This window comes from Penaeus japonicus, unplaced genomic scaffold (assembly GCF_977035675.1).
Source record: "Penaeus japonicus unplaced genomic scaffold, GWHDUDI00000001_assembly GWHDUDI00000007, whole genome shotgun sequence".
Classification (NCBI taxonomy): Eukaryota; Metazoa; Arthropoda; class Malacostraca; order Decapoda; family Penaeidae; genus Penaeus; species Penaeus japonicus.
In genome coordinates, this window is record NW_028234409.1 from 6036304 (window position 1) to 6043729 (window position 7426).

Below are 7426 nucleotides of genomic sequence, written 5' to 3' on the forward strand. Positions count from 1 at the left end.
GAAAAAAGGTGCAAGAAAAAAAAATGACGATCCTGAAAAAAATGCCAAAAATGCTTAAAATACACGTTAGAGCCATTCTGATAACGAAACGGATTACAGTTAAATGCACTGAATTTTGCTATAAAGGAAAAATCAATTGCGAGAAAAAAGGTGCAAGAAAAAAAAATGACGATCCTGAAAAAAAACAAAAATGCTTAAAATACACGTTAGAGCCATTCTGATAACGAAACGGATTACAGTTCAATGCACTGATTTTTGCTATATTAAAGGAAAAATCAATTGCGAGAAAAAGGTGCAAAAAAAAATATGACGATCCTGAAAAAATGCCAAAAATGCTTAAAATACACGTTAGAGCCATTCACTGGATTTTGTTATATTAAAGGAAAAATCAATTGCGAGAAAAAAGGTGCAAGAAAAAAAAATATGACGATCCTGAAAAAATGCCAAAAATGCTTAAAATACACGTTAGAGCCATTCACTGATTTTTGTTATATTAAAGGAAAAATCAATTGCGAGAAAAAAGGTGCAAGAAAAAAAAATATGACGATCCTGAAAAAATGCCAAAAATGCTTAAAATACACGTTAGAGCCATTCTGATAACGAAACGGATTACAGTTCAATTCACTGATTTTTGTTATATTAAAGGAAAAATCAATTGCGAGAAAAAAGGTGCAAGAAAAAAAATGAAGATCCTGAAAAAAGTCAAAAATGCTTAAAATACACGTTAGAGCCATTCTGATAACGAAACGGATTACAGTTCAATGCACTGATTTTTGCTATATTAAAGGAAAAATCAATTGCGAGAAAAAAGGTGCAAGAAAAAAAGAAATGACGATCCTGAAAAAATGCAAAAATGCTTAAAATACACGTTAGAGCCATTCTGATAACGAAACGGTTTACACTTCAATGCACTGATTTTTGTTATATTAAAGGAAAAATCAATTCCGAGAAAAAAGGTGCAAGAAATAAAAAAATATGACGATCCTGAAAAAAAGCCAAAAATGCTTAAAATACACGTTAGAGTCATTCTGATAACGAAACGGATTACAGATCAATGCACTGATTTTTGCTATATTAAAGGAAAATCAATTTTGAGAAAAAAGGTGCAAGAAAAAAGAATGACGATCCTGAAAAAATGCCAAAAATGCTTAAAATACACGTTAGAGCCATTCTGATAACGAAACGGATTACAATTCAATGCACTGATTTTTGCTATATTAAAGGAAAAATCAATTGCGAGAAAAAAGGTGCAAGAAAAAAAAATGACGATCCTGAAAAAATGCCAAAAATGCTTAAAATACACGTTAGAGCCATTCTGATAACGAAACGGATTACAGTTCAATGCACTGATTTTTTTTATTAAAGGAAAAATCAATTGCGAGAAAAAAGGTGCAAGAAAAAAAAATGACGATCCTGAAAAAATGCCAAAAATGCTTAAAATACACGTTAGAGCCATTCTGATAACGAAACGGATTACAGTTCAATGCACTGATTTTTGCTATATTAAAGAAAAATCAATTGCGAGAAAAAAGGTGCAAGAAAAAAAAATGACGATCCTGAAAAAATGCCAAAAATGCTTAAAATACACGTTAGAGCCATTCTGATAACGAAACGGATTACAGTTCAATGCACTGATTTTTGCTATATTAAAGGAAAAATCAATTGCGAGAAAAAAAAGTGCAAGAAAAAAAAATGACGATCCTAAAAAAAAGCCAAAAATGCTTAAAATACACGTTAGAGCCATTCTGATAACGAAACGGATTACAGTTCAATGCACTGATTTTTGTTATATTAAAGGAAAAATCAATTGCGAGAAAAAAGGTGCAAGAAAAAAAAATGACGATCCTGAAAAAATGCCAAAAATGCTTAAAATACACGTTAGAGCCATTCTGATAACGAAACGGATTACAGTTCAATGCACTGATTTTTGCTATATTAAAGGAAAAATCAATTGCGAGAAAAAAGGTGCAAAAAAAAAAAATGACGATCCTGAAAAAATGCCAAAAATGCTTAAAATACACGTTAGAGCCATTCTGATAACGAAACGGATTACAGTTCAATGCACTGATTTTTGCTATATTAAAGGAAAAATCAATTGCGAGAAAAAAGGTGCAAGAAAAAAATGACGATCCTGATAAAATGCCAAAAATGCTTAAAAGACACGTTAGAGCCATTCTGATAACGAAACGGATTACAGTTCAATGCACTGACTTTTGCTATATTAAAGGAAAAATCAATTGCGAGAAAAAAGGTGCAAGAAAAAAAAATGACGATCCTGAAAAAATGCCAAAAATACACGTTAGAGCCATTCTGATAACGAAACGGATTACAGTTCAATGTTCTGATTTTTGTTATATTAAAGGAAAAATCAATTGCGAGAAAAAAGGTGCAAGAAAAAAAAAATGACGATCCTGAAAAAATGCCAAAAATGCTTAAAATACACGTTAGAGCCATTCTGATAACGAAACGGATTACAGTTCAATGCACTGATTTTTGTTATATTAAAGGAAAAATCAATTGCGAGAAAAAAGTGCAAGAAAAAAAATGACGATCCTGAAAAAATGCAAAAAATGCTTAAAATACACGTTAGAGCCATTCTGATAACGAAACGGATTACAGTTCAATGCACTGATTTTTGCAAAATTAAAGAAAAAAACAATTGCGAGAAAAAAGGTGCAAGAAAAAAAAATGACGATCCTGAAAAAATGCCAAAAATGCTTAAAATACACGTTAGAGCCATTCTGATAACGAAACGGATTACAGTTCAATGCACTGATTTTTGTTATATTAAAGGAAAAATCAATTGCGAGAAAAAAGGTGCAAGAAAAAAAAATGACGATCCTGAAAAAAATGCCAAAAATGCTTAAAAGACACGTTAGAGCCATTCTGATAACGAAACGGATTACAGTTCAATGCACTGATTTTTGTTATATTAAAGGAAAAATCAATTGCGAGAAAAAAGGTGCAAGAAAAAAAAAATGACGATCCTGAAAAAATGCCAAAAATGCTTAAAATACACGTTAGAGCCATTCTGATAACGAAACGGATTACAGTTCAATGCACTGATTTTTGCTATATTAAAGGAAAAATCAATTGCGAGAAAAAAGGTGCAAGAAAAAAAAAATGACGATCCTGAAAAAATGCCAAAAATACACGTTAGAGCCATTCTGATAACGAAACGGATTACAGTTCAATGTTCTGATTTTTGTTATATTAAAGGAAAAATCAATTGCGAGAAAAAAGGTGCAAGAAAAAAAAATGACGATCCTGAAAAAATGCCAAAAATGCTTAAAATACACGTTAGAGCCATTCTGATAACGAAACGGATTACAGTTCAATGCACTGATTTTTGTTATATTAAAGGAAAAATCAATTGCGAGAAAAAAGGAGCAAAAAAAAAAGAAATGACGATTCTGAAAAAAAGCCAAAAATGCTTAAAATACAGTTCAATGCACTGATTTTTGCTATATTAAAGGAAAAATCAATTGCGAGAAAAAGGTGCAAGAAAAAAAAATGACGATCCTGAAAAAATGCCAAAAATGCTTAAAATACACGTTAGAGCCATTCTGATAACGAAACGGATTACAGTTCAATGCACTGATTTTTGTTATATTAAAGGAAAAATCAATTGCGAGAAAAAAAGGTGCAAGAAAAAAAAATGACGATCCTGAAAAAAATGCCAAAAATGCTTAAAATACACGTTAGAGCCATTCTGATAACGAAACGGATTACAGTTCAATGCACTGATTTTTGCTATATTAAAGGAAAAATCAATTGCGAGAAAAAAGGTGCAAGAAAAAAAAATGACGATCCTGAAAAAATGCCAAAAATGCTTAAAATACACGTTAGAGCCATTCTGATAACGAAACGGATTACAGTTCAATGCACTGATTTTTGCTATATTAAAGGAAAAATCAATTGCGAGAAAAAAGGTGCAAGAAAAAAAAAATGACGATCCTGAAAAAATGCCAAAATGCTTAAAATACACGTTAGAGCCATTCTGATAACGAAACGGATTACAGTTCAATGCACTGATTTTGTTATATTAAAGGAAAAATCAATTGCGAGAAAAAAGGTGCAAGAAAAAAAAATGACGATCCTGAAAAAATGCCAAAAATGCTTAAAATACACGTTAGAGCCATTCTGATAACGAAACGGATTACAGTTCAATGCACTGATTTTTGCTATATTAAAGGAAAAATCAATTGCGAGAAAAAGGTGCAAGAAAAAAAAATGACGATCCTGAAAAAAAGCCAAAAATGCTTAAAATACACGTTAGAGCCATTCTGATAACGAAACGGATTACAGTTCAATGCACTGATTTTTGCTATATTAAAGGAAAAATCAATTGCGAGAAAAAAGGTGCAAGAAAAAAAAAAATGACGATCCTGAAAAAATGCAAAAATGCTTAAAATACACGTTAGAGCCATTCTGATAACGAAACGGATTACAGTTCAATGCACTGATTTTTGCTATATTAAAGGAAAAATCAATTGCGAGAAATAAGGTGCAAGAAAAAAAATGACGATCCTGAAAAAAGGCCAAAAATGCTTAAAATACACGTTAGAGCCATTCTGATAACGAAACGGATTACAGTTCAATGCACTGATTTTTGCTATATTAAAGGAAAAATCAATTGCGAGAAAAAAGGTGCAAGAAAAAAAAAATGACGATCCTGAAAAAAAGCCAAAAATGCTTAAAATACTCGTTTTGAGCAATTCTGATAACGAAACGGATTACAGAGCCTTTCTGATAACGAAACGATTACCCCGTTCAATGCACTGATTTTTTTATATTAAAGGAAAAATCAATTACGAGAAAAACGGGCAAAAAAAAAAAATGACGATCCTGAAAAAATGCAAAAGATGCTTAACAGTAACGTTAGAGCCATTCTGATAACGAAACGGATTACAGTTCAATGCACTGATTTTTGTTATATTAAAGGAAAAATCAATTGCGAGAAAAAAAGTGCAAGAAAAAAAAAATGACGATCCTGGAAAAATGCCAAAATTGCTTAAAATACACGTTAGAGCCATTCTGATAACGAAACGGATTACAGTTCAATGCACTGATTTATGTTATATTAAAGAAAAAATCAATTGCGAGAAAAAGATGCAAGAAAAAAAAAATGACGATCCTGAAAAAATGCCAAAAAATGCTTTAAAATGCTTAGAAATTTCTGATAACGAACATTCTGATAAAGTTTTTAACGGTTACAGTCAATGCACTGATTTTTGTTTATATTAAAGGAAATCAATTGCGAGAAAAAAAGGGCAAGAAAAAAAATGACGATCCTAAAAATGCCAAAAATGCTATAATACACGTTAGAGCCATTCTGATAACGAAACGGATTACAGTTCAATGCACTGATTTGCTTTATTTGTGGTTGTTAATATTAAGGGAAAAAAAAAAAATCAATTGCGAGAAATATTTAAGGAGGACACGATTGCAAGAAAAAAAATGACGATCCTTAAAGAAAAAAAGCCAAAAATGCTTAAAATACACGTTAGAGCCATTCTAGAACGTTGACGAAACGAACGGATTACAGTTCAATGCACTTTTTGCTATATTAAAGGAAAAATCATTGCGAGAAAAAAGGTGGCAAAAAAAGAAAAAAATGAGAATCTGAAAAAAATGCAAAAATGCTTAAAACACGTTTACGTGAGAGCCATTATGATAACGAAAACAGATTACAGTTCAATGCACTGATTTTTGTATATTAAAGGAAATCAATTGCGAGAAAAAGTGCACATAAAAAAAAAAAAAAAAATGACGATCCTGAAGAAAAGCCAAATGCCACAAAGCCAAAAAACCACAAAATGCTTAAAATACACGTTTAGAGCCAGTCTGTTCCGATAACGAAACGGGATTACAATTACAGTTCAATGCACTGACTTTTGATTCTTACTGCTTTGCCTATATTAAAGGAAAATCAATTGAAAAAAAAAACGGGTCGCGCGCAAGAAAAAAATGACGATCCTGATAAAAAAAAAAGATATGCAAATGCTTAAAATACACGTAAGCCATTCTGATAACGAAACAATTTACAGGATTACAGTTTCAATGCACTGATTTTGCATATTAAGGAAAAATCAATTGCGAAAAAAGTGCAAGAAAAAAAAAAAATGACGATCAATACTGAAGAAGCCACAAAATGCAATGCTTTAAATAACGTTAGAGAGCCTTTCTTTAGTGCCTTTCCGATACACTTACACCTTCTGAACGGATTACAGTTTAATGCACTGATTTTGCTATATTAAAGGAAAAAATCAATTGCGAGAAAAAAGTGCAAGAAAAAAAAATGACGATCCTGAAAAAAAAATGCCAAAAATGCCAAAATGGCTTAAAATACACGTTAGAGCCCTTTGATAACGAAACGGACTCTCTCTACAGTTCAATGCACTGATCGCTTGTTTTGTATATTAAAGGAAAATCAATTGCGAAAAAAAGGTGCAAGAAAAAATAAAAAATCAAAAATGCTTAAAATACACGTTAGAGCCATTCTGATAACGAAACGATTACAGTTCAATGCACTGATTTTTGCTATATAAAGGAAAAATCAATTGCGAGAAAAAGGTGCAAGAAAAAAAAATGACGATCCTGAAAAAATGCCAAAAATGCTTTAAAATACACGTTAGAGCCATTCTGATAACGAACGGATTAAAGTTTCATGCATGATTTTTGCTATATTAAGGATAAATCAATTGCGAGAAAAAAGGTGCAAAAGAGAAAAAAAAAAAAAAAATGACGATCCTGAAAAAATGTCAAAAATGCTTAAAATAGCCATTCGTGTAGATCCATTATGATAACGAAATGGATTAAAGTTCAATTGCACTGATTTTTGCTATATTAAAAGGGAAAAAATCAATGCGAGAAATAAGGTGGCTAAGAAAAAAAAAATCGAACGATCTGAAAAATGCCCAACCAAAATGCTTAAATTACACGTTAGAGCCACGATTCCGGATTAACGAAATCGGATTACTACAGTTTCAATGCACTGATTTTTCATATTTTACAAGGAAAAATCAATTATTGCGAGAAAAAAGGCATGCAAAGAAAAAAACGAATGGACGACCTGAAAAAAAAACCAAAAAATGCTTAATAAAAAATCACACGTTAGAGCCATACTCTGAATGAGCACGAAAAACGGATTACAGTTCAATGCAACCATGATTTTGTTAGTTATATCTAATACAATACGATGAAAAGGAAAAATCAATTTGTCGAGCAAAAAAAGGTGCAAGAAAAAAAATAACGACGATCCTGAAAAAAATGCCAAAAATGCATAACATCAATACACGTTAGAGCCATTCCAAGATACGAAACGGATTACAGGTCAATGCACTGATTTTTCTATTATTATAGGAAAAAAAATCAATTGACGAGGAAAAAAAGGTTGCAAGATAAAAAATAAGATTAAGCAAAA